Here is a 27,201-nt window from a genome sequence, read left to right as displayed (position 1 = left end):
TAGGTCTGGGATTTGCTCTCATCAGGCTCATACATTCGCATATTTCTCATACTTGATGGCCAGATTCTGGGCTTTTTCTGGTTTGGATCTCGTAGTAACGTGGTACCACACTGAAACAGTCGACTAATCCTGGTCTCGGTCAATATTTTAGAGGATAACGCATGTTAGGTCTAGGTTAGGTCTGGGATTTGCACTCATCAGGCTCATACTTTCGCATATTTCTCATACTTGATGGCCAGATCCTGGGCTTTTTCTGGTTTGGATCACGGAGTAATGTGGGACCACACTGAAACAATTGATTAAACCTGGTCTCGGTCAATATTTTAGAGGATAACGCATGTTAGGTCTAGCTTAGGTCTGGGATTTGCACTCATCAGGCTCATACTTTCGCATATTTCTCATACTTGATGGCCAGATTCTGGGCCTTTTTTGGTTTCGATCACGTAGTAATGCGGTACCACCGTGAAAGAGACCATTAAACCTGGTTTCGACCAATATTTTAGAGGCTAACGCATGTTAGGTCTATGTTAGGTCCGGGATTTGCCCTCATCAGGCTCACACTTTCGCATTCTTCACATACCTGTTGAACAGATCCAGGGTTTTTTCTGGTTTGGATCACGTGGTAATGTGGTACCACACTGAAACAGTCCATTAAACCTAGTCTGGGTCAACATTTCAAAGGATAACTCACGTTAGGTCTAGGTTAGGTCTGGGATTTGCTCTCATCAGGCTCATACATTCGCATATTTCGCATACTTGATGGCCAGATCCTGGGATTTTTCTGGTTTGGATCACGTAGTAATGTGGTACCACACTGAAACAGTCGACTAATCCTGGTCTCGGCCAATATTTTAGAGGATAACGCATGTTAGGTCTAGGTTAGGTCTGGGATTTGCACTCATCAGGCTCATACTTTCGCATATTTCTCATACTTGTTGGCCAGATTCTGGGCTTTTTTTGGCTTGGATCACGTAGTAATGTGGGACCACACTGAAACAGTCGATTAAACCTGGTCTCGATCAATATTTTAGAGGATAACGCATGTTAGGTCTGGGTTAGGTCTGGGATTTGCCCTGTTCAGTCTCATACTTTCGCATTCATCACATCCTTGTTGGCCAGATCCTGGGTTTTTTCTGGTTTGGATCACATAGTAATGTGGTACCACACTGAAACAGTCGACTAAACCTGGTCACGATCAATATTTTAGAGGATAACCCATGTTAGGTCTAGGTTAGGGCTGGGATTTGCACTCATCAGGCTCATACTTTCGCATATTTCTCATACTTGATGGCCAGATTCTGGGCCTTTTTTGGTTTCGATCACGTAGTAATGCGGTACCACCGTAAAAGAGACCATTAAACCTGGTTTCGACCAATATTTTAGAGGCTAACGCATGTTAGGTCTATGTTAGGTCCGGGATTAGCCCTCATCAGGCTCACACTTTCGCAATCTTCACATACCTGTTGAACAGATCCAGGGTTTTTTCTTGTTTGGATCACGTGGTAATGTGGTACCACACTGAAACAGTCCATGAAACCTAGTCTGGGTCAACATTTCAAAGGATAACTCACGTTAGGTCTAGGTTAGGTCTGGGATTTGCTCTCATCAGGCTCATACATTCGCATATTTCGCATACTTGATGGCCAGATCCTGGGCTTTTTCTGGTTTGGATCACGTAGTAATGTGGTACCACACTGAAACAGTCGATTAAACCTGGTCTCGGTCAATATTTTAGAGGATAACGCACGTTAGGTCTAGATTAGGTCTGGGATTTGCACTCATCAGGCTCATACTTTCGCATATTTCTCATACTTGATGGCCAGATTCTGGGCCTTTTTTGGTTTCGATCACGTAGTAATGCGGTACCACACTGAAACAGTCGACTAATCCTGGTCTCGGCCAATATTTTAGAGGATAACGCATGTTAGGTCTAGGTTAGGTCTGGGATTTGCACTCATCAGGCTCATACTTTCGCATATTTCTCATACTTGTGGGCCAGATTCTGGGCTTTTTTTGGCTTGGATCACGTAGTAATGTGGGACCGCACTGAAACAGTCGATTAAACCTGGTCTCGATCAATATTTTAGAGGATAACGCATGTTAGGTCTGGGTTAGGTCTGGGATTTGCCCTCTTCAGTCTCATACTTTCGCATTCATCACATCCTTGTTGGCCAGACCCTGGGTTTTTTCTGGTTTGGATCACATAGTAATGTGGTACCACACTGAAACAATCGACTAAACCTGGTCACGATCAATATTTTAGAGGATAACGCATGTTAGGTCTAGGTTAGGGCTGGGATTTGGTCTCATCAGGCTCATACATTCGCATATATCTCATACTTGTTGGCCAGATTCTGGGCTTTTTTTGGCTTGGATCACGTAGTAATGTGGTACCACACTGAAACAGTCGATTAAACCTGGTCTCGGTCAATATTTTAGAGGATAACGCATGTTAGGTCTAGATTAGGTCTGGGATTTGCACTCATCAGGCTCATACTTTCGCATATTTCTCATACTTGATGGCCAGATTCTGGGCCTTTTTTGGTTTCGATCACGTAGTAATGCGGTACCACACTGAAACAGTCGACTAATCCTGGTCTCGGCCAATATTTTAGAGGATAACGCATGTTAGGTCTAGGTTAGGGCTGGGATTTGGTCTCATCAGGCTCATACAATCGCGCATTTCTCATACTTGATGGCCAGATCCTGGGCTATTTCTGGTTTGGATCACGTAGTAATGTGGTACCACACTGAGATTGTCGACTAATGCTGGTCTCGGTCAATATTTTAGAGGATAACGCATGTTAGGTCTAGGTTAGGTCTGGGATTTGCATTCATCTGGCTCATACTTTCGCATATTTCTCATACTTGTTGGCCAGATTCTGGGCTTTTTTTGGCTTGGATCACGTAGTAATGTGGTACCACACTGAAACTGTCCATTAAACCTGGTTTCGATCAATATTTTAGAGGATAACGCATGTTAGGTCTTAGTTAGGTCTGGGATTTGCTCTCATCAGGCTCATACATTCGCATATTTCTCATACTTGATGGCCAGATCCTGGGCTTTTTCTGGTTTGGATCACGTAGTAATGTGGTACCATACTGAAACAGTCGACTAATCCTGGTCTCGGTCAATATTTTAGAGGGTAACGCATGTTAGGTCTAGGTTAGGTCTGGGATTTGCATTCATCTGGCTCATACTTTCGCATATTTCTCATACTTGTTGGCCAGATTCTGGGCTTTTTTTTGGGCTTGGATCACGTAGAAATGTGGTACCACACTGAAACTGTTCATTAAACCTGGTTTCGATCAATATTTTAGAGGATAACGCATGTTAGGTCTGGGTTAGGTCTGGGATTTGCTCTCATCAGGCTCATACTTTCGCATTCATCACATCCTTGGTGGCCAGAACCTGGGTTTTTTCTGGTTTGGATCACATAGTAATGTGGTACCACACTGAAACAGTCGACTAAACCTGGTCACGATCAATATTTTAGAGGATAACGCATGTTAGGTCTAGGTTAGGGCTGGGATTTGGTCTCATCAGGCTCATACATTCGCATATTTCTCATACTTGTCGGCCAGATTCTGGGCTTTTTTTGGCTTGGATCACGTAGTAATGTGGTACCACACTGAAACTGTCCATTAAACCTGGTCTCGATCAATATTTTAGAGGATAACGCATGTTATGGTCTCGGTTAGGTCTAGGATTTGCCCCTCATCAGGCTCATGATTTCGCATATTTCTCATACTTGTTGGCCAGATCCTGGGCTTTTTTTGGCTTGGATCAGGTAGTAGTGTGGTACCACACTGAAACAGTCGACTAATCCTGGTCTCGGTCAATATTTTAGAGGATAACGCATGTTAGGTCTGGGTTAGGTCTGGGATTTGCTCTCATCAGGCTCATACTTTCGCATTCATCACATCCTTGGTGGCCAGAACCTGGGTTTTTTCTGGTTTGGATCACATAGTAATGTGGTACCACACTGAAACAGTCGACTAAACCTGGTCACGATCAATATTTTAGAGGATAACGCATGTTAGGTCTAGGTTAGGTCTGGGATTTGCACTCATCAGGCTCATACTTTCGCATATTTCTGATACTTGATGGCCAGATTCTTGGCCTTTTATGGTTTAGATCACGTAGTAATGCGGTACCACACTGAAACAGTCCATTAAACCTGGTTCCGATCAATATTTTTGAGGATAACGCATGTTATGGTCTCGGTTAGGTCTAGGATTTGCCCCTCATCAGGCTCATGATTTCGCATATTTCTCATACTTGATGGCCAGATCCTGGGCTTTTTTTGGCTTGGATCAGGTAGTAGTGTGGTACCACACTGAAACAGTCGACTAATCCTGGTCTCGGTCAATATTTTAGAGGATAACGCATGTTAGGTCTATGTTAGGTCTGGGATTTGCTCTCATCAGGTTCATACTTTCGCATATCTTTCATACTTGTTGGCCAGATCCTGGGCTTTCACTGGTTTGGTTCACGTAGTAATGTGGGACCACACTGAAACAATCGATTAAACCTGGTCTCGATCAATATTTTAGAGGATAACGCATGTTAGGTCTGGGGTTAGGTCTGGGATTTGCCCCATTCAGTCTCATACTTTCGCATTCTTCAGATCCTTGTTGGCCAGATCCTGGGTTTTTTCTGGTTTGGATCACATAGTAATGTGGTACCACACTGAAACAGTCGACTAAACCTGGTCACGATCAATATTTTAGACGATAACGCATGTTAGGTCTAGGTTAGGGCTGGGATTTGCTCCCATCAGGCTCATACTTTCGCATATTTCTGATATTTGATGGCCAGATTCTGGTCTTTTTCTAGTTTCGATCACGTAGTAATGCGGTACCACACTGAAACAGTCCATTAAACCTGGTTTCGATCAAAATTTTAGAGGATAACGCATGTTAGGTCTAGGTTAGGCCTGGGATTTGCCCTCATCAGACTCATACATTCGCATATTTCTCATACTTGATGGCCAGATCCTGGGCTTTTTCTGGTTCGGATCACGTGGTAATGTGGTACCACAATGAAACAGTCGACTAACCCTGGTCTCGGTCAATATTTTAGAGGATAACGCATGTTAGGTCTAGGTTAGGTCTCGGATTTGCACTCGTCAGGCTCATACTTTCGCATATTTCTCATACTTGTTGGCCAGATTCTGGGCTTTTTTTGGCTTGGATCACGTAGTAATGTGGTACCACACTGAAACTGTCCATTAAACCTGGTTTCGATCAATATTTCAGAGGATAACGCATGTTAGGTCTATGTTAGTTCTGGGATTTGCTCCCATCAGGCTCAAACATTCGCATATTTCTCATACTTGATGGCCAGATCCTGGGCTTTTTCTGGTTTGGATAACGTAGTAATGTGGTACCACACTGAAACAGTCGACTAATCCTGGTCTCGGTCAATATTTTAGAGGATAACGCATGTTAGGTCTAGGTTAGGTCTGGGATTTGCACTCCTCAGGCTCATACTTTCGCATATATCTCATACTTGATGGCCGGATTCTTGGCCTTTTATGGTTTAGATCACGTAGTAATGCGGTACCACACTGAAACAGTCCATTAAACCTGGTTCCGATCAATATTTTTGAGGATAACGCATGTTAGGTCTGGGTTAGGTCTGGGATTTGCTCTCATCAGGCTCATACATTCGCATATTTCTCATACTTGTTGGCCAGATTCTGGGCTTTTTTCGGCTTGGATCACGTAGTAATGTGGGACCACACTGAAACAGTCGATTAAACCTGGTCTCGATCAATATTTTAGAGGATAACGTATGTTAGGTCTGGGTTAGGTCTGGGATTTGCCCTCTTCAGTCTCATACTTTCGCATTCTTCACATCCTTGTTGGCCAGATCCTGGGTTTTTTCTGGTTTGGATCACATAGTAATGTGGTACCACACTGAAACAGTCGACTAAACCTGGTCTCGATCAATATTTTAGAGGATAACGCATGTTAGGTCTGGGTTAGGTCTGGGATTTGCTCTCATCAGGCTCATACATTCGCATATTTCTCATACTTGATGGCCAGATCCTGGGCTTTTTCTGGTTTGGATCACGTAGTAATGTGGTACCACATTGAAACAGTCGACTAATCCTGGTCTCGATCAATATTTTAGAGGATAACGCATGTTAGGTCTGGGTTAGGTCTCGGATTTGCACTCATCAGGCTCTTACTTTCGCATATTTCTCATACTTGATGGCCAGATCCTGGCCTTTTTCTGGTTTGGCTCACGTAGTAATGTGGTACCACACTGAAACAGTTGACCAAACCTGGTCTCGGTCAATATTTTAGAGGATAACGCATGTTAGGTCTAGGTTAGGTCTGGGATTTGCCCTCATCAGGCTCATACTTTCGCATATTTCTCGTACTTGTTGGCCATATCCTGCGCCTTTCTGGATTGGATCACGTAGTAATGTGGTACCACACTGAAACTGTCAATTAAACCCAGTCTGGGTCAACATTTCAAAGGTTAACTCATGTCAGGTCTAGGTTAGGTCTGTGATTTGCACTCATCAGGCTCATACTTTCGCATATTTCTCATACTTGTTGGCCAGATTCTGGGCTTTTTTTGGCTTGGATCACGTAGTAATGTGGGACCACACAGAAACAGTCGATTAAACCTGGTCTCGATCAATATTTTAGAGGATAACGCATGTTAGGTCTAGGTTAGGGCTGGGATTTGGTCTCATCAGGCTCATAGATTCGCATGTTTCTCATACTTGATGGCCAGATCCTGGGCTTTTTCTGGTTTGGATCACGTAGTAATGTGGTACCACACTGAAACTGTCGACTAATGCTGGCCTCGGTCAATATTTTAGAGGATAACGCATGTTAGGTCTAGGTTAGGTCTGGGATTTGCATTCATCTGGCTCATACCTTCGCATATTTCTCATACTTGTTGGCCAGATTCTGGGCTTTTTTTTTGGCTTGGATCACGTAGTAATGTGGTACCGCACTGAAACTGTCCATTAAACCTGGTTTCGATCAATATTTTTGAGGATAACGCATGTTAGGTCTGGGTTAGGTCTCGGATTTGCACTCATCAGGCTCATACTTTCGCATATTTCTCATACTTGATGGCCAGATCCTGGCCTTTTTCTGGTTTGGCTCACGTAGTAATGTGCTACCACACTGAAACAGTCGACTAAACCTGGTCACGATCAATATTTTAGAGGATAACGCATGTTAGGCCTAGGTTAGGGCTGGGATTTGGTCTCATCAGGCTCATACATTCGCATATATCTCATACTTGTTGGCCAGATTCTGGGCTTTTTTTGGCTTGGATCACGTAGTAATGTGGTACCACACTGAAACAGTCGATTAAACCTGGTCTCGGTCAATATTTTAGAGGATAACGCATGTTAGGTCTAGATTAGGTCTGGGATTTGCACTCATCAGGCTCATACTTTCGCATATTTCTCGTACTTGTTGGCCATATCCTGCGCCTTTCTGGATTGGATCACGTAGTAATGTGGTACCACACTGAAACTGTCAATTAAACCTAGTCTGGGTCAACATTTCAAAGGTTAACTCATGTTAGGTCTAGGTTAGGTCTGGGATTTGCTCTCATCAGGCTCATACTTTCGCATATTTCTCATACTTGTTGGCCAGATTCTGGCCTTTTTCTGGTTTGGCTCACGTAGTAATGTGGTACCACACTGAAACAGTCGACTAAACCTGGTCACGATCAATATTTTAGAGGATAACGCATGTTAGGTCTAGGTTAGGTCTGGGATTTGCATTCATCTGGCTCATACTTTCGCATATTTCTCATACTTGTTGGCCAGATTCTGGGCTTTTTTTTTGGCTTGGATCACGTAGTAATGTGGTACCGCACTGAAACTGTCCATTAAACCTGGTTTCGATCAATATTTTTGAGGATAACGCATGTTAGGTCTGGGTTAGGTCTCGGATTTGCACTCATCAGGCTCATACTTTCGCATATTTCTCATACTTGATGGCCAGATCCTGGGCTTTTTCTGGTTTGGATCACGTAGTAATGTGGTACCACACTGAAACAGTCGACTAGTCCTGGTCTCGGCCAATATTTTAGAGGATAACGCATGTTAGGTCTAGGTTAGGTCTGGGATTTGCACTCATCAGGCTCATACTTTCGCATATTTCTCATACTTGTTGGCCAGATTCTGGGCTTTTTTTGGCTTGGATCACGTAGTAATGTGGGACCACACTGAAACAGTCGATTAAACCTGATCTCGATCAATATTTTAGAGGATAACGCATGTTAGGTCTGGGTTAGGTCTGGGATTTGCCCTCTTCAGTCACATACTTTCGCATTCTTCACATCCTTGTTGGCCAGATCCTCGGTTTTTTCTGGTTTGGATCACATAGTAATGTGGTACCACACTGAAACAGTCGATTAAACCTGGTTTCGATCAATATTTTAGAGGATAACGCATGTCAGGTCTATGTTAGGTCTGGGATTTGCTCTCATCAGGCTCATACTTTCGCATATTTCTCATACTTGTTGGCCAGATTCTGGGCTTTTTTTGGCTTGGATCACGTAGTAATGTGGGTCCACACTGAAACAGTCGATTAAACCTGGTCTCGATCAATATTTTAGAGGATAACGCATGTTAGGTCTGGGTTAGGTCTGGGATTTGCTCTCATCAGGCTCATACTTTCGCATATTTCTCATACTTGTTGACCAGATTCTGAGCTTTTTTTGGCTTGGATCACGTAGTAATGTGGGACCACACTGAAACAGTCGATTAAACCTGGTCTCGATCAATATTTTAGAGGATAACGCATGTTAGGTCTAGGTTAGGTCTGGGATTTGCATTCATCTGGCTCATACTTTCGCATATTTCTCATACTTGTTGGCCAGATTCTGGGCTTTTTTTGGCTTGGATCACGTAGTAATGTGGTACCACACTGAAACTGTCCATTAAACCTGGTTTCGATCAATATTTTAGAGGATAACGCATGTTAGGTCTTAGTTAGGTCTGGGATTTGCTCTCATCAGGCTCATACATTCGCATATTTCTCATACTTGATGGCCAGATCCTGGGCTTTTTCAGGTTTGGATCACGTAGTAATGTGGTACCACACTGAAACAGTTGACTAAACCTGGTCTCGGTCAATATTTTAGAGGATAACGCATGTTAGGTCTGGGTTAGGTCTGGGATTTGCTCTCATCAGGCTCATACATTCGCATATTTCTCATACTTGATGGCCAGATCCTGGGCTTTTTCTGGTTTGGATCACGTAGTAATGTGGTACCACACTGAAACAGTCGACTAATCCTGGTCTCGATCAATATTTTAGAGGATAACGCATGTTAGGTCTGGGTTAGGTCTCGGATTTGCACTCATCAGGCTCTTACTTTCGCATATTTCTCATACTTGATGGCCAGATCCTGGGCTTTTTCTGGTTTGGATCACGTAGTAATGTGGTACCACACTGAAACAGTCGACTAATCCTGGTCTCGATCAATATTTTAGAGGATAACGCATGTTAGGTCTGGGTTAGGTCTCGGATTTGCACTCATCAGGCTCTTACTTTCGCATATTTCTCATACTTGATGGCCAGATCCTGGCCTTTTTCTGGTTTGGCTCACGTAGTAATGTGGTACCACACTGAAACAGTTGACTAAACCTGGTCTCGGTCAATATTTTAGAGGATAACGCATGTTAGGTCTGGGTTAGGTCTGGGATTTGCTCTCATCAGGCTCATACTTTCGCATATTTCTCGTACTTGTTGGCCATATCCTGCGCCTTTCTGGATTGGATCACGTAGTAATGTGGTACCACACTGAAACTGTCAATTAAACCCAGTCTGGGTCAACATTTCAAAGGTTAACTCATGTCAGGTCTAGGTTAGGTCTGTGATTTGCACTCATCAGGCTCATACTTTCGCATATTTCTCATACTTGTTGGCCAGATTCTGGGCTTTTTTTGGCTTGGATCACGTAGTAATGTGGGACCACACTGAAACAGTCGATTAAACCTGGTCTCGATCAATATTTTAGAGGATAACGCATGTTAGGTCTGGGTTAGGTCTGGGATTTGCCCTCTCCAGTCTCATACTTTCGCATTCTTCACATCCTTGTTGGCCAGATCCTGGGTTTTTTCTGGTTTGGATCACATAGTAATGTGGTACCACACTGAAACAGTCGACTAAACCTGGTCACGATCAATATTTTAGAGGATAACGCATGTTAGGTCTAGGTTAGGGCTGGGATTTGGTCTCATCAGGCTCATACATTCGCATATTTCTCATACTTGATGGCCAGATCCTGGGCTTCTTCTGGTGTGGATCACGTAGTAATGTGGCACCACACTGAAACAGTCGACTGAACCTGGTCATGATCAATATTGTAGAGGATAACGCATGTTAGGTCTAGGTTAGGTCTGGGATTTGCTCTCATCAGGCTCATACTTTCGCATATTTCTCGTACTTGTTGGCCATATCCTGCGCCTTTCTGGATTGGATCACGTAGTAATGTGGTACCACACTGAAACTGTCAATTAAACCTAGTCTGGGTCAACATTTCAAAGGTTAACTCATGTTAGGTCTAGGTTAGGTCTGGGATTTGCTCTCATCAGGCTCATACTTCCGCATGTTTCTCATACTTGATGGCCAGATTCTGGGCTTTTTTTAGTTTGGATCACGCAGTAATGTGGTACCACACTGAAACAGACCATTAAACCTGGTTTCGATCAATATTTTAGAGGATAACTCATGTTAGGTCTAGGTTAGGTCTGGGATTTGCTCTCATCAGGCTCATACATTCGCATATTTCTCATACTTGATGGCCAGATCCTGGGCTTTTTCTGGTTTGGATCACGTAGTAATGTGGTACCACACTGAAACAGTCGACTAATCCTGGTCTCGATCAATATTTTAGAGGATAACGCATGTCAGGTCTATGTTAGTTCTGGGATTTGCTCTCATCAGGCTCATACTTTCGCATATTTCTCATACTTGCTGGCCAGATTCTGGGCTTTTTTTGGCTTGGATCACGTAGTAATGTGGGACCACACTGAAACAGTCGATTAAACCTGGTCTCGATCAATATTTTAGAGGATAACGCATGTTAGGTCTGGGTTAGTTCTGGGATTTGCACTCATCAGTCTCATACTTTCGCATTCTTCACATCCTTGTTGGCCAGATCCTGGGTTTTTTCTGGTTTGGATCACGTAGTAATGTGGTACCACACTGAAACAGTCGACTAATGCTGGCCTCGGTCAATATTTTAGAGGATAACGCATGTTAGGTCTGGGTTAGGTCTCGGATTTGCACTCATCAGGCTCATACTTTCGCATATTTCTCATACTTGATGGCCAGATCCTGGCCTTTTTCTGGTTTGGCTCACGTAGTAATGTGGTACCACACTGAAACAGTTGACTAAACCTGGTGTCGGTCAATATTTTAGAGGATAACGCATGTTAGGTCTAGGTTAGGTCTGGCATTTGCTCTCATCAGGCTCATACTTTCGCATATTTCTCGTACTTGTTGGCCATATCCTGCGCCTTTCTGGATTGGATCACGTAGTAATGTGGTGCCACACTGAAACTGTCAATTAAACCTAGTCTGGGACAACATTTCAAAGGTTAACTCATGTTAGGTCTAGGTTAGGTCTGGGATTTGCTCTCATCAGGCTCATACTTTCGCATGTTTCTCATACTTGATGGCCAGATTCTGGGCTTTTTTTAGTTTGGATCACGCAGTAATGTGGGACCACACTGAAACAGTCGATTAAACCTGGTCTCGATCAATATTTTAGAGGATAACGCATGTTAGGTCTGGGTTAGGTCTGGGATTTGCCCTCTTCAGTCTCATACTTTCGCATTCTTCACATCCTTGTTGGCCAGATCCTGGGTTTTTTCTGGTTTGGATCACATAGTAATGTGGTACCACACTGAAACAGTCGACTAAACCTGGTCACGATCAATATTTTAGAGGATAACGCATGTTAGGTCTAGGTTAGGGCTGGGATTTGGTCTCATCAGGCTCATACATTCGCATATTTCTCATACTTGATGGCCAGATCCTGGGCTTCTTCTGGTGTGGATCACGTAGTAATGTGGCACCACACTGAAACAGTCGACTGAACCTGGTCATGATCAATATTGTAGAGGATAACGCATGTTAGGTCTAGGTTAGGTCTGGGATTTGCTCTCATCAGGCTCATACTTTCGCATATTTCTCGTACTTGTTGGCCATATCCTGCGCCTTTCTGGATTGGATCACGTAGTAATGTGGTACCACACTGAAACTGTCAATTAAACCTAGTCTGGGTCAACATTTCAAAGGTTAACTCATGTTAGGTCTAGGTTAGGTCTGGGATTTGCTCTCATCAGGCTCATACTTTCGCATGTTTCTCATACTTGATGGCCAGATTCTGGGCTTTTTTTAGTTTGGATCACGCAGTAATGTGGTACCACACTGAAACAGACCATTAAACCTGGTTTCGATCAATATTTTAGAGGATAACGCATGTTAGGTCTAGGTTAGGTCTGGGACTTGCACACATCAGGCTCATACTTTCGCATATTTCTCATACTTGTTGGCCAGATTCTGGGCTTTTTTTGGCTTGGATAACGTAGTAATGTGGTACCACACTGAAACTGTCCATTAAACCTGGTCTCGATCAATATTTTAGAGGATAACGCATGTTAGGTCTGGGTTAGGTCTGGGATTTGCCCTCTTCAGTCTCATACTTTCGCATTCTTCACATCCTTGTTGGCCAGATCCTGGGTTTTTTCTGGTTTGGGTCACGTAGTAATGTGGTACCACACTGAAACAGTCGACTAAACCTGGTCACGATCAATATTTTAGAGGATAACGCATGTTAGGTCTAGGTTAGGGCTGGAATTTGGTCTCATCAGGCTCATACAATCGCATATTTCTCATACTTGATGGCCAGATCCTGGGTTTTTTCTGGTTTGGATCACGTAGTAATGTGGTACCACACTGAAACTGTCGACTAATGCTGGTCTCGGTCAATATTTTAGAGGATAACGCATGTTAGGTCTAGGTTAGGTCCGGGATTTGCATTCATCTGGCTCATACTTTCGCATATTTCTCATACTTGTTGGCCAGATTCTGGGCTTTTTTTGGCTTGGATCACGTAGTAATGTGGTACCACACTGAAACTGTCCATTAAACCTGGTTTCGATCAAAGTTTTAAAGGATAACGCATGTTAGGTCTAGGTTAGGCCTTGGGTTTGCCCTCATCAGACTCATACTTTCGCGTATTTCTGATACTTGATGGCCAGATTCTTGGCCTTTTATGGTTTAGAACACGTAGTAATGCGGTACCACACTGAAACAGTCCATTAAACCTGGTTCCGATCAATATTTTTGAGGATAACGCATGTTATGGTCACGGTTAGGTCTAGGATTTGCCCCTCATCAGGCTCATGATTTCGCATATTTCTCATACTTGTTGGCCAGATCCTGGGCTTTTTTTGGCTTGGATCAGGTAGTAATGTGGTACCACACTGAAACAGTCGACTAATCCTGGTCTCGGTCAATATTTTAGAGGATAACGCATGTTAGGTCTAGGTTAGGTCTGGGATTTGCACTCATCAGGCACATACTTTCGCATATTTCTCATACTTGATGGCCTGATCCTGGGCTTTCTCTGGTTTGGATCACGTAGTAATGTGGTACCACACTGAAACTGTCGACTAATGCTGGTCTCGGTCAATATTTTAGAGGATAACGCATGTTAGGTCTAGGTTAGGTCCGGGATTTGCATTCATCTGGCTCATACTTTCGCATATTTCTCATACTTGATGGCCAGATCCTGGGCTTCTTCTGGTGTGGATCACGTAGTAATGTGGCACCACACTGAAACAGTCGACTGAACCTGGTCATGATCAATATTGTAGAGGATAACGCATGTTAGGTCTAGGTTAGGTCTGGGATTTGCTCTCATCAGGCTCATACTTTCGCATATTTCTCGTACTTGTTGGCCATATCCTGCGCCTTTCTGGATTGGATCACGTAGTAATGTGGTACCACACTGAAACTGTCAATTAAACCTAGTCTGGGTCAACATTTCAAAGGTTAACTCATGTTAGGTCTAGGTTAGGTCTGGGATTTGCTCTCATCAGGCTCATACTTTCGCATGTTTCTCATACTTGATGGCCAGATTCTGGGCTTTTTTTAGTTTGGATCACGCAGTAATGTGGTACCACACTGAAACAGACCATTAAACCTGGTTTCGATCAATATTTTAGAGGATAACGCATGTTAGGTCTAGGTTAGGTCTGGGACTTGCACACATCAGGCTCATACTTTCGCATATTTCTCATACTTGTTGGCCAGATTCTGGGCTTTTTTTGGCTTGGATAACGTAGTAATGTGGTACCACACTGAAACTGTCCATTAAACCTGGTCTCGATCAATATTTTAGAGGATAACGCATGTTAGGTCTGGGTTAGGTCTGGGATTTGCCCTCTTCAGTCTCATACTTTCGCATTCTTCACATCCTTGTTGGCCAGATCCTGGGTTTTTTCTGGTTTGGGTCACGTAGTAATGTGGTACCACACTGAAACAGTCGACTAAACCTGGTCACGATCAATATTTTAGAGGATAACGCATGTTAGGTCTAGGTTAGGGCTGGAATTTGGTCTCATCAGGCTCATACAATCGCATATTTCTCATACTTGATGGCCAGATCCTGGGTTTTTTCTGGTTTGGATCACGTAGTAATGTGGTACCACACTGAAACTGTCGACTAATGCTGGTCTCGGTCAATATTTTAGAGGATAACGCATGTTAGGTCTAGGTTAGGTCCGGGATTTGCATTCATCTGGCTCATACTTTCGCATATTTCTCATACTTGTTGGCCAGATTCTGGGCTTTTTTTGGCTTGGATCACGTAGTAATGTGGTACCACACTGAAACTGTCCATTAAACCTGGTTTCGATCAAAGTTTTAAAGGATAACGCATGTTAGGTCTAGGTTAGGCCTTGGGTTTGCCCTCATCAGACTCATACTTTCGCGTATTTCTGATACTTGATGGCCAGATTCTTGGCCTTTTATGGTTTAGAACACGTAGTAATGCGGTACCACACTGAAACAGTCCATTAAACCTGGTTCCGATCAATATTTTTGAGGATAACGCATGTTATGGTCACGGTTAGGTCTAGGATTTGCCCCTCATCAGGCTCATGATTTCGCATATTTCTCATACTTGTTGGCCAGATCCTGGGCTTTTTTTGGCTTGGATCAGGTAGTAATGTGGTACCACACTGAAACAGTCGACTAATCCTGGTCTCGGTCAATATTTTAGAGGATAACGCATGTTAGGTCTAGGTTAGGTCTGGGATTTGCACTCATCAGGCACATACTTTCGCATATTTCTCATACTTGATGGCCTGATCCTGGGCTTTCTCTGGTTTGGATCACGTAGTAATGTGGGAGCACACTGAAACAGTCGATTAAACCTGGTCTCGATCAATATTTTGGAGGATAACGCATGTCAGGTCGATGTTAGGTCTGGGATTTGCTATCATCAGGCTCATACTTTCGCATATCTCTCATACTTGTTGGCCAGATCCTGGGCTTTTACTGGTTTGGTTCACGTAGTAATGTGGGACCACACTGAAACAATCGATTAAACCTGGTCTCGACCAATATTTTAGAGGATAACGCATGTTAGGTCTGGGTTAGGTCTGGGATTTGCCCTCTTCAGTCTCATACTTTCCCATTCTTCACATCCTTGTTGGCCAGATCCTGGGTTTTTTCTGGTTTGGATCACATAGTAATGTGGTACCACACTGAAACAGACGACTAAACCTGGTCACGATCAATATTTTAGACGATAACGCATGTTAGGTCTAGGTTAGGGCTGGGATTTGCTCCCATCAGGCTCATACTTCCGCATATTTCTCATACTTGTTGGCCAGATTCTGGGCTTTTTTTGGCTTGGATCACGTAGTAATGTGGTACCACACTGAAACTGTCCATTAAACCTGGTTCCGATCAATATTTTTGAGGATAACGCATGTTAGGTCTGGGTTAGGTCTGGGATTTGCTCTCATCAGGCTCATACATTCGCATATTTCTCGTACTTGTTGGCCATATCCTGCGCCTTTCTGGATTGGATCACGTAGTAATGTGGTACCACACTGAAACTGTCAATTAAACCCAGTCTGGGTCAACATTTCAAAGGTTAACTCATGTCAGGTCTAGGTCAGGTCTGTGATTTGCACTCATCAGGCTCATACTTTCGCATATTTCTCATACTTGTTGGCCAGATTCTGGGCTTTTTTTGGCTTGGATCACGTAGTAATGTGGGACCACACAGAAACAGTCGATTAAACCTGGTCTCGATCAATATTTTAGAGGATAACGCATGTTAGGTCTAGGTTAGGGCTGGGATTTGGTCTCATCAGGCTCATAGATTCGCATGTTTCTCGTACTTGATGGCCAGATCCTGGGCTTTTTCTGGTTTGGATCACGTAGTAATGTGGTACCACACTGAAACTGTCGACTAATGCTGGCCTCGGTCAATATTTTAGAGGATAACGCATGTTAGGTCTAGGTTAGGTCTGGGATTTGCATTCATCTGGCTCATACTTTCGCATATTTCTCATACTTGTTGGCCAGATTCTGGGCTTTTTCTTTGGCTTGGATCACGTAGTAATGTGGTACCGCACTGAAACTGTCCATTAAACCTGGTTTCGATCAATATTTTTGTGGATAACGCATGTTAGGTCTGGGTTAGGTCTCGGATTTGCACTCATCAGGCTCATACTTTCGCATATTTCTCATACTTGATGGCCAGATCCTGGCCTTTTTCTGGTTTGGCTCACGTAGTAATGTGGTACCACACTGAAACAGTCGACTAAACCTGGTCACGATCAATATTTTAGAGGATAACTCATGTTAGGTCTAGGTTAGGTCTGGGATTTGCTCTCATCAGGCTCATACTTTCGCATATTTCTCATACTTGTTGGCCAGATTCTGGGCTTTTTTTGGCTTGGATCACGTAGTAATGTGGGTCCACACTGAAACAGTCGATTAAACCTGGTCTCGATCAATATTTTAGAGGATAACGCATGTTAGGTCTAGGTTAGGTCTGGGATTTGCTCTCATCAGGCTCATACTTTCGCATGTTTCTCATACTTGATGGCCAGATTCTGGGCTTTTTTTAGTTTGGATCACGCAGTAATGTGGTACCACACTGAAACAGACCATTAAACCTGGTTTCGATCAATATTTCAGAGGATAACACATGTTAGGTCTAGGTTAGGTCTGGGATTTGCACTCATCAGGCTCATACTTTCGCATATTTCTCATACTTGTTGGCCAGATTCTGGGCTTTTTTTGGCTTGGATCACGTAGTAATGTGGGACCACACTGAAACAGTCGATTAAACCTGATCTCGATCAATATTTTAGAGGATAACGCATGTTAGGTCTGGGTTAGGTCTGGGATTTGCCCTCTTCAGTCTCATACTTTCGCATTCTTCACATCCTTGTTGGCCAGATCCTGGGTTTTTTCTGGTTTGGATCACATAGTAATGTGGTACCACACTGAAACAGTCGATTAAACCTGGTTTCGATCAATATTTTAGAGGATAACGCATGTCAGGTCTATGTTAGGTCTGGGATTTGCTCTCATCAGGCTCATACTTTCGCATATTTCTCATACTTGTTGGCCAGATTCTGGGCTTTTTTTGGCTTGGATCACGTAGTAATGTGGGTCCACACTGAAACAGTCGATTAAACCTGGTCTCGATCAATATTTTAGAGGATAACGCATGTTAGGTCTGGGTTAGGTCTGGGATTTGCTCTCATCAGGCTCATACTTTCGCATATTTCTCATACTTGTTGACCAGATTCTGGGCTTTTTTTGGCTTGGATCACGTAGTAATGTGGGACCACACTGAAACAGTCGATTAAACCTGGTCTCGATCAATATTTTAGAGGATAACGCATGTTAGGTCTGGGTTAGGTCTGGGATTTGCCCTCTTCAGTCTCATACTTTCGCATTCTTCACATCCTTGTTGGCCAGATCCTGGGTTTTTTCTGGTTTGGATCACATAGTAATGTGGTACCACACTGAAACCGTCGACTAAACCTGGTCACGATCAATATTTTAGAGGATAAGGCATGTTAGGTCTAGGTTAGGGCTGGGATTTGGTCTCATCAGGCTCATACATTCGCATATTTCTCATACTTGATGGCCAGATCCTGGGCTTTTTCTGGTTTGGATCACGTAGTAATGTGGTACCACACTGAAACTGTCCATTAAACCTGGTTTCGATCAATATTTTAGAGGATAACGCATGTTAGGTCTGGGTTAGGTCTGGGATTTGCTCTCATCAGGCTCATACATTCGCATATTTCTCATACTTGATGGCCAGATCCTGGGCTTTTTCTGGTTTGGATCACGTAGTAATGTGGTACCACACTGAAACAGTTGACTAATCCTGGTCTCGATCAATATTTTAGAGGATAACGCATGTTAGGTCTGGGTTAGGTCTCGGATTTGCACTCATCAGGCACTTACTTTCGCATATTTCTCATACTTGATGGCCAGATCCTGGCCTTTTTCTGGTTTGGCTCACGTAGTAATGTGGTACCACACTGAAACAGTCGACTAAACCTGGTCACGATCAATATTTTAGAGGATAACGCATGTTAGGTCTAGGTTAGGGCTGGGATTTGGTCTCATCAGGCTCATACATTCGCATATATCTCATACTTGTTGGCCAGATTCTGGGCTTTTTTTGGCTTGGATCACGTAGTAATGTGGTACCACACTGAAACAGTCGATTAAACCTGGTCTCGGTCAATATTTTAGAGGATAACGCATGTTAGGTCTAGATTAGGTCTGGGATTTGCACTCATCAGGCTCATACTTTCGCATATTTCTCATACTTGTTGGCCATATCCTGCGCCTTTCTGGATTGGATCACGTAGTAATGTGGTACCACACTGAAACTGTCAATTAAACCTAGTCTGGGTCAACATTTCAAAGGTTAACTCATGTTAGGTCTAGGTTAGGTCTGGGATTTGCTCTCATCAGGCTCATACTTTCGCATGTTTCTCATACTTGATGGCCAGATTCTGGGCTTTTTTTAGTTTGGATCACGCAGTAATGTGGTACCACACTGAAACAGACCATTAAACCTGGTTTCGATCAATATTTCAGAGGATAACACATGTTAGGTCTAGGTTAGGTCTGGGATTTGCTCTCATCAGGCTCATACATTCGCATATTTCTCATACTTGATGGCCAGATCCTGGGCTTTTTCTGGTTTGGATCACGTAGTAATGTGGTACCACACTGAAACAGTCGACTAATCCTGGTCTCGGCCAATATTTTAGAGGATAACGCATATTAGGTCTAGGTTAGGTCTGGGATTTGCACTCATCAGGCTCATACTTTCGCATATTTCTCATACTTGTTGGCCAGATTCTGGGCTTTTTTTGGCTTGGATCACGTAGTAATGTGGGACCACACTGAAACAGTCGATTAAACCTGATCTCGATCAATATTTTAGAGGATAACGCATGTTAGGTCTGGGTTAGTTCTGGGATTTGCACTCATCAGGCTCTTACTTTCGCATATTTCTCATACTTGATGGCCAGATCCTGGCCTTTTTCTGGTTTGGCTCACGTAGTAATGTGGTACCACACTGAAACAGTTGACTAAACCTGTTCTCGGTCAATATTTTAGAGGATAACGCATGTTAGGTCTAGGTTAGGTCTGGGATTTGCATTCATCTGGCTCATACTTTCGCATATTTCTCATACTTGTTGGCCAGATTCTGGGCTTTTTTTGGCTTGGATCACGTAGTAATGTGGGTCCACACTGAAACAGTCGATTAAACCTGGTCTCGATCAATATTTTAGAGGATAACGCATGTTAGGTCTGGGTTAGGTCTGGGATTTGCTCTCATCAGGCTCATACTTTCGCATTTTTCTCATACTTGTTGACCAGATTCTGGGCTTTTTTTGGCTTGGATCACGTAGTAATGTGGGACCACACTGAAACAGTCGATTAAACCTGGCCTCGGTCAATATTTTAGAGGATAACGCATGTTAGGTCTAGGTTAGGTCTGGGATTTGCATTCATCTGGCTCATACTTTCGCATATTTCTCATACTTGTTGGCCAGATTCTGGGCTTTTTTTTGGGCTTGGATCACATAGCAATGTGGTACCACACTGAAACTGTCCATTAAACCAGGTTTCGATCAATATTTTAGAGGATAACGCATGTTAGGTCTGGGTTAGGTCTGGGATTTGCTCTCATCAGGCTCATACATTCGCATATTTCTCATACTTGATGGCCAGATCCTGGGCTTTTTCTGGTTTGGATCACGTAGTAATGTGGTACCACACTGAAACAGTTGTCTAATCCTGGTCTCGATCAATATTTTAGAGGATAACGCATGTTAGGTCTGGGTTAGTTCTGGGATTTGCACTCATCAGGCTCTTACTTTCGCATATTTCTCATACTTGATGGCCAGATCCTGGCCTTTTTCTGGTTTGGCTCACGTAGTAATGTGGTACCACACTGAAACAGTTGACTAAACCTGGTCTCGGTCAATATTTTAGAGGATAACGCATGTTAGGTCTAGGTTAGGTCTGGGATTTGCATTCATCTGGCTCATACTTTCGCATATTTCTCATACTTGTTGGCCAGATCCTGGGCTTTTTTTTTGGCTTGGATCACGTAGTAATGTGGTACCGCACTGAAACTGTCCATTAAACCTGGTTTCGATCCATATTTTTGAGGATAACGCATGTTAGGTCTGGGTTAGGTCTCGGATTTGCACTCATCAGGCTCATACTTTCGCATATTTCTCATACTTGATGGCCAGATCCTGGCCTTTTTCTGGTTTGGCTCACGTAGTAATGTGGTACCACACTGAAACAGTTGAATAAACCTGGTCTCGGTCAATATTTTAGAGGATAACGCATGTTAGGTCTAGGTTAGGTCTGGGATTTGCTCTCATCAGGCTCATACTTTCGCATATTTCTCGTACTTGTTGGCCATATCCTGCGCCTTTCTGGATTGGATCACGTAGTAATGTGGTACCACACTGAAACTGTCAATTAAACCTAGTCTGGGTCAACATTTCAAAGGTTAACTCATGTTAGGTCTAGGTTAGGTCTGGGATTTGCTCTCATCAGTCTCATACTTTCGCATGTTTCTCATACTTGATGGCCAGATTCTGGGCTTTTTTTAGTTTGGATCACGCAGTAATGTGGTACCACACTGTAACAGACCATTAAACCTGGTTTCGATCAATATTTTAGAGGATACCACATGTTAGGTCTAGGTTAGGTCTGGGATTTGCTCTCATCAGGCTCATACTTTCGCATATTTCTCGTACTTGTTGGCCATATCCTGCGCCTTTCTGGATTGGATCACGTTGTAATGTGGTACCACACTGAAACTGTCAATTAAACCTAGTCTGGGTCAACATTTCAAAGGTTAACTCATGTTAGGTCTAGGTTAGGTCTGGGATTTGCTCTCATCAGTCTCATACTTTCGCATGTTTCTCATACTTGATGGCCAGATTCTGGGCTTTTTTTAGTTTGGATCACGCAGTAATGTGGTACCACACTGTAACAGACCATTAAACCTGGTTTCGATCAATATTTTAGAGGATACCACATGTTAGGTCTAGGTTAGGTCTGGGATTTGCTCTCATCAGGCTCATACATTCGCATATTTCCATACTTGATGGCCAGATCCTGGGCTTTTTCTGGTTTGGATCACGTAGTAATGTGGTACCACACTGAAACAGTCGACTAATCCTGGTCTCGGCCAATATTTTAGAGGATAACGCATGTTAGGTCTATGTTAGGTCTGGGATTTGCACTCATCAGGCTCATACTTTCGCATATTTCTCATACTTGTCGGCCAGATTCTGGGCTTTTTTTGGCTTGGATCACGTAGTAATGTGGGACCACACTGAAACAGTCGATTAAACCTGATCTCGATCAATATTTTAGAGGATAACGCATGTTAGGTCTTGGTTAGGTCTGGGATTTGCCCTCTTCAGTCTCATACTTTCGCATTCTTCACATCCTTGTTGGCCAGATCCTGGGTTTTTTCTGGTTTGGATCGCATAGTAATGTGGTACCACACTGAAACAGTCGATTAAACCTGGTTTCGATCAATATTTTAGAGGATAACGCATGTCAGGTCTATGTTAGGTCTGGGATTTGCTCTCATCAGGCTCATACTTTCGCATATTTCTCATACTTGTTGGCCAGATTCTGGGCTTTTTTTGGCTTGGATCACGTAGTAATGTGGGACCACACTGAAACAGTCGATTAAACCTGGTCTCGATCAATATTTTAGAGGATAACGCATGTTAGGTCTGGGTTAGGTCTGGGATTTGCCCTCTTCAGTCTCATACTTTCGCATTCTTCACATCCTTGTTGGCCAGATCCTGGGTTTTTCCTGGTTTGGATCACATAGTAATGTGGTACCACACTGAAACAGTCGACTAAGCCTGGTCACGATCAATATTTTAGAGGATAACGCATGTTAGGTCTAGGTTAGGGCTGGGATTTGGTCTCATCAGGCTCATACATTCGCATATTTCTCATACTTGATGGCCAGATCCTGGGCTTCTTCTGGTTTGGATCACGTAGTTATGTGGCACCACACTGAAACAGTCGACTGAACCTGGTCATGATCAATATTTTAGAGGATAACGCATGTTAGGTCTAGGTTAGGTCTGGGATTTGCTCTCATCAGGCTCATACATTCGCATATTTCTCATACTTGATGGCCAGATCCTGGGCTTTTTCTGGTTTGGATCACGTAGTAATGTGGTACCACACTGAAACAGTCGACTAATCCTGGTCTCGATCAATATTTTAGAGGATAACGCATGTCAGGTCTATGTTAGGTCTGGGATTTGCTCTCATCAGGCTCATACTTTCGCATATTTCTCATACTTGTTGGCCAGATTCTGGGCTTTTTTTGGGTTGGATCACGTAGTAATGTGGGACCACACTGAAACAGTCGATTAAACCTGGTCTCGATCAATATTTTAGAGGATAACGCATGTTAGGTCTGGGTTAGTTCTGGGATTTGCCCTCTTCAGTCTCATACTTTCGCATTCTTCACATCCTTGTTGGCCAGATCCTGGGTTTTTTCTGGTTTGGATCACGTAGTAATGTGGTACCACACTGAAACAGTCGACTAATGCTGGCCTCGGTCAATATTTTAGAGGATGACGCATGATAGGTCTGGGTTAGGTCTCGGATTTGCACTCATCAGGCTCATACTTTCGCATATTACTCATACTTGATGGCCAGATCCTGGCCTTTTTCTGGTTTGGCTCACGTAGTAATGTGGTACCACACTGAAACAGTTGACTAAACCTGGTCTCGGTCAATATTTTAGAGGATAACGCATGTTAGGTCTAGGTTAGGTCTGGCATTTGCTCTCATCAGGCTCATACTTTCGCATATTTCTCGTACTTGTTGGCCATATCCTGCGCCTTTCTGGATTGGATCACGTAGTAATGTGGTACCACACTGAAACTGTCAATTAAACCTAGTCTGGGTCAACATTTCAAAGGTTAACTCATGTTAGGTCTAGGTTAGGTCTGGGATTTGCTCTCATCAGGCTCATACTTTCGCATGTTTCTCATACTTGATGGCCAGATTCTGGGCTTTTTTTAGTTTGGATCACGCAGTAATGTGGTACCACACTGAAACAGACCATTAAACCTGGTTTCGATCAATATTTTAGAGGATAACGCATGTTAGGTCTAGGTTAGGTCTGGGACTTGCACACATCAGGCTCATACTTTCGCATATTTCTCATACTTGTTGGCCAGATTCAGGGCTTTTTTTGGCTTGGATCACGTAGTAATGTGGGACCACACTGAAACAGTCGATTAAACCTGGTCTCGATCAATATTTTAGAGGATAACGCATGTTAGGTCTGGGTTAGGTCTGGGATTTGCCCTCTTCAGTCCCATACTTTCGCATTCATCACATCCTTGTTGGCCAGATCCTTGGTTTTTTCTGGTTTGGATCACATAGTAATGTGGCACCACACTGAAACAGTCGACTAAACCTGGTCACGATCAATATTTTAGAGGTTAACGCATGTTAGGTCTAGGTTAGGGCTGGGATTTGGTCTCATCAGGCTCATACATTCGCATATTTCTCATACTTGTTGGCCAGATTCTGGGCTTTTTTTGGCTTGGATAACGTAGTAATGTGGTACCACACAGAAACTGTCCATTAAACCTGGTCTCGATCAATATTTTAGAGGATAACGCATGTTAGGTCTGGGTTAGGTCTGGGATTTGCCCTCTTCAGTCTCATACTTTCGCATTCTTCACATCCTTGTTGGCCAGATCCTGGGTTTTTTCTGGTTTGGATCGCATAGTAATGTGGTACCACACTGAAACAGTCGATTAAACCTGGTTTCGATCAATATTTTAGAGGATAACGCATGTCAGGTCTATGTTAGGGCTGGGATTTGGACTCATCAGGCTCATACATTCGCATATTTCTCATACTTGTTGGCCAGATTCTGGGCTTTTTTTGGCTTGGATCACGTAGTAATGTGGGACCACACTGAAACAGTCGATTAAACCTGGTCTCGATCAATATTTTAGAGGATAACGCATGTTAGGTCTGGGTTAGGTCTGGGATTTGCCCTCTTCAGTCTCATACTTTCGCATTCTTCACATCCTTGTTGGCCAGATCCTGGGTTTTTCCTGGTTTGGATCACATAGTAATGTGGTACCACACTGAAACAGTCGACTAAGCCTGGTCACGATCAATATTTTAGAGGATAACGCATGTTAGGTCTAGGTTAGGGCTGGGATTTGGTCTCATCAGGCTCATACATTCGCATATTTCTCATACTTGATGGCCAGATCCTGGGCTTCTTCTGGTTTGGATCACGTAGTTATGTGGCACCACACTGAAACAGTCGACTGAACCTGGTCATGATCAATATTTTAGAGGATAACGCATGTTAGGTCTAGGTTAGGTCTGGGATTTGCTCTCATCAGGCTCATACATTCGCATATTTCTCATACTTGATGGCCAGATCCTGGGCTTTTTCTGGTTTGGATCACGTAGTAATGTGGTACCACACTGAAACAGTCGACTAATCCTGGTCTCGATCAATATTTTAGAGGATAACGCATGTCAGGTCTATGTTAGGTCTGGGATTTGCTCTCATCAGGCTCATACTTTCGCATATTTCTCATACTTGTTGGCCAGATTCTGGGCTTTTTTTGGGTTGGATCACGTAGTAATGTGGGACCACACTGAAACAGTCGATTAAACCTGGTCTCGATCAATATTTTAGAGGATAACGCATGTTAGGTCTGGGTTAGTTCTGGGATTTGCCCTCTTCAGTCTCATACTTTCGCATTCTTCACATCCTTGTTGGCCAGATCCTGGGTTTTTTCTGGTTTGGATCACGTAGTAATGTGGTACCACACTGAAACAGTCGACTAATGCTGGCCTCGGTCAATATTTTAGAGGATGACGCATGATAGGTCTGGGTTAGGTCTCGGATTTGCACTCATCAGGCTCATACTTTCGCATATTTCTCATACTTGATGGCCAGATCCTGGCCTTTTTCTGGTTTGGCTCACGTAGTAATGTGGTACCACACTGAAACAGTTGACTAAACCTGGTCTCGGTCAATATTTTAGAGGATAACGCATGTTAGGTCTAGGTTAGGTCTGGCATTTGCTCTCATCAGGCTCATACTTTCGCATATTTCTCGTACTTGTTGGCCATATCCTGCGCCTTTCTGGATTGGATCACGTAGTAATGTGGTACCACACTGAAACTGTCAATTAAACCTAGTCTGGGTCAACATTTCAAAGGTTAACTCATGTTAGGTCTAGGTTAGGTCTGGGATTTGCTCTCATCAGGCTCATACTTTCGCATGTTTCTCATACTTGATGGCCAGATTCTGGGCTTTTTTTAGTTTGGATCACGCAGTAATGTGGTACCACACTGAAACAGACCATTAAACCTGGTTTCGATCAATATTTTAGAGGATAACGCATGTTAGGTCTAGGTTAGGTCTGGGACTTGCACACATCAGGCTCATACTTTCGCATTCATCACATCCTTGTTGGCCAGATCCTGGGTTTTTTCTGGTTTGGATCACATAGTAATGTGGCACCACACTGAAACAGTCGACTAAACCTGGTCACGATCAATATTTTAGAGGTTAACGCATGTTAGGTCTAGGTTAGGGCTGGGATTTGGTCTCATCAGGCTCATACATTCGCATATTTCTCATACTTGTTGGCCAGATTCTGGGCTTTTTTTGGCTTGGATAACGTAGTAATGTGGTACCACACAGAAACTGTCCATTAAACCTGGTCTCGATCAATATTTTAGAGGATAACGCATGTTAGGTCTGGGTTAGGTCTGGGATTTGCCCTCTTCAGTCTCATACTTTCGCATTCTTCACATCCTTGTTGGCCAGATCCTGGGTTTTTTCTGCTTTGGGTCACGTAGTAATGTGGTACCACACTGAAACAGTCGACTAAACCTGGTCACTATCAATATTTTAGAGGATAACGCATGTTAGGTCTAGGTTAGGGCTGGAATTTGGTCTCATCAGGCTCATACAATCGCATATTTCTCATACTTGATGGCCAGATCCTGGGTTTTTTCTGGTTTGGATCACGTAGTAATGTGGTACCACACTGAAACTGTCGACTAATGCTGGTCTCGGTCAATCTTTTAGAGGATAACGCATGTTAGGTCTAGGTTAGGTCCGGGATTTGCATTCATCTGGCTCATACTTTCGCATATTTCTCATACTTGTTGGCCAGATTCTGGGCTTTTTTTGGCTTGGATCACGTAGTAATGTGGTACCACACTGAAACTGTCCATTAAACCTGGTTTCGATCAAAGTTTTAGAGGATAACGCATGTTAGGTCTAGGTTAGGTCTGGGATTTGCACTCATCAGGCACATACTTTCGCATATTTCTCATACTTGATGGCCAGATCCTGGGCTTTTTCTGGTTTGGATCACGTAGTAATGTGGGACCACACTGAAACATTCGATTAAACCTGGTCTCGATCAATATTTTAGAGGATAACGCATGTCAGGTCTATGTTAGGTCTGGGATTTGCTCTCATCAGGCTCATACTTTCGCATATCTCTCATACTTGTTGGCCAGATCCTGGGTTTTTACTGGTTTGGTTCA

This window comes from Colletes latitarsis, chromosome 1 (assembly GCF_051014445.1).
Source record: "Colletes latitarsis isolate SP2378_abdomen chromosome 1, iyColLati1, whole genome shotgun sequence".
In the NCBI taxonomy this organism is placed as follows: Eukaryota; Metazoa; Arthropoda; class Insecta; order Hymenoptera; family Colletidae; genus Colletes; species Colletes latitarsis.
This window is presented reverse-complemented; position numbering follows the sequence as displayed.